The sequence below is a fragment of the Nomascus leucogenys genome, chromosome 14, assembly GCF_006542625.1.
Source record: "Nomascus leucogenys isolate Asia chromosome 14, Asia_NLE_v1, whole genome shotgun sequence".
In the NCBI taxonomy this organism is placed as follows: domain Eukaryota; kingdom Metazoa; phylum Chordata; class Mammalia; order Primates; family Hylobatidae; genus Nomascus; species Nomascus leucogenys.
Genome location: NC_044394.1, coordinates 34,678,379 through 34,680,441, shown reverse-complemented (window position 1 = coordinate 34,680,441; position 2,063 = coordinate 34,678,379). Strand labels below are relative to the sequence as shown.

At 42.9% G+C, this 2,063-nt stretch overlaps 1 non-coding gene across 1 annotated transcript; it reads right to left on the bottom strand.

Annotated features, from left to right (window-relative positions):
- Positions 1 to 1,725: 1,725 nt before the first annotated feature.
- LOC115838486 lies at positions 1,726 to 1,830 on the bottom strand. Its single transcript, XR_004033511.1, has one exon. It is a non-coding gene; the product is annotated as a small nucleolar RNA U13 (small nucleolar RNA).
- Between the last annotated feature and the right edge of the window lie 233 nt (positions 1,831 to 2,063).

The window sequence follows — 2,063 nt, the reverse complement described above, 5'->3', positions numbered from 1 at the left end:
CTGTCCCTGGGGAAAACTTCCGGGGACCTGCCAGGCGTCCCTCGAATGGAAGGCTGGCACCTCGCGTCGCCTGGGCGCTCTGCCCCGCTTGGGTTCGGGGCCGGAGCCCTGGGTCTGGTGGCCGCGGCCCTGGAGGTTCCGGGCTTCGCGGAACTCGGGCTGGCGAGGGCCCAGCCGCGAATCCTCCCGAAGAGCTGTGCAGGCTAGTGGCCGGTGAGCCGGGAGCTCGGGCAGGCGCCACGTGGCTGCTGCGAGGCTTGAGAAGAAAAGCCTGGCCGTTGTTAAATGCTCGCCGCCCGGCGTTTTTTCAGCCCTCAAGAAAGAGCTGGAATCGGGCTGCAGTATACAGCATTGAGCTCATGCGCCTTTTCCGCACCCCCCTCCACCCCCGGGAAGTGATGGAATAATTAATTACTTCCACGCGAGCGGCTTTTTAAAGCTCAGAAACTTCCTGAACCTACAGAATGGCATTAAACCCTAAGATTCTTTGACTTAAATCTCTTTTGGGGTTTTCTCCTCCCTTTTAATTCTAGATGAAAACACTCACAAGATTATTGTTTTTTGTTTTGAAAGGGAGTTTTGCTCTTGTCGCCCAGGCTGGAGTGCAATGGCGCGATCTCGGCTCACTGCAGCCTCCTTCTCCCGGGTTCAAGCGATTCTCCTGCCTCAACCTTCTGAGTAGCTGGGATTACAGGTGCCCACCACCACGCCCGGCTAATTTTTGTATTTTTAGTAGAGACAGGGTTTCCCCATGTTGGCCAGGCTGGTCTCGAACTCCTGACCTCAGGTGATCCACCCACCTCGGCCTCCCAAAGTGCTGGGATCACAGGCGTGAGCCACTGCACCCGGCCAAGAATACTCTTTAAGACGTCTGCAAATGGTGTGTTTCCGCATGGGGTGATACCAATATAAATGCTTAATAGAATGTTATGTATACAGAACTAAAAAGTTTAAAGATCGGTCCCTAAACCTATCAAAATTTTTGAAATGAAAGCTATCTGGCAAACCAAGCTACACTGCCAATGTACTGACAGACATCTCCAATTTTAAAAGTAGAAATAAAGTTCTTGGTAGGTTGAGTCCCCAAAATACAAATGAGTAAAGCATGAACATATTTCTTTTTTTAAAAGTTTATTATTGTTGCCAATATATAATAGCTTACTATGTGTAGGTATCGTACCTACATTATCTCCAATCTTCAATATAACCCCATGAGGTAGGTTGTGTTAATTACATTTTGCACGTGAAGAAACTGAGGCCCAGGGAGGCTAAATGATTTTCCCTGTCACGCATTCAGCTGCAGACATGGAAACTGAACCTATGTATGTCTCACCCAGAGCCCAAATTACTAATCCTCCTGTTGGTAGTTGTATAAAGACAAGGTAGTTTAAACAGATTTCCAGACTGAGTCACAAAACACTGACAACTCAAGTACTGAAGAAAAAGAAAGACAAAGGTGTAAATGTAATTATGGTGGGAAATATTAAACATGTATTTTTTAATGTCCACAAACCCACTAAAATTAAATCAACTCAATAAATAGAATAAACATGTAGTAAATCATGCGTGACATATAGGCATATTCTGGTTTCAGTGGTTAACTGGATCTAAAAACTGATTCTTTATGAAAATACTAACGAAACACACATACTGAAGGTAACGGTTTTCAAAGCACAATACAAAGCTGGAAATGAAGGTAGAAATATAACAGTGTTTTTTTCTCCACATCAGATAGGTAATGTACCAACGCTGTAACAAGCTCTTTGGGAGGCACATCTCACACATGCAATGGGAACACCTAATTACTATGTTTATGAACTACAAAAGGATCTAACAGTTTTTAAGGAGTATTTTTAAATTGGATATTATTTGTAAAACAAACTTGAAAATCATAAATGAGTGCAATTCTACTAAAGTACCCAAAGTGATAATACTAAAAATGCTTTGATTTCATTATCCTAACATTTTGGATTTTGTATATATTTATATTTTCTCTTTGATTTTATTACAAACATTTGGCATATGTCCTTATTCTCTTACTCTCAACTCTTTATTTTAACCAA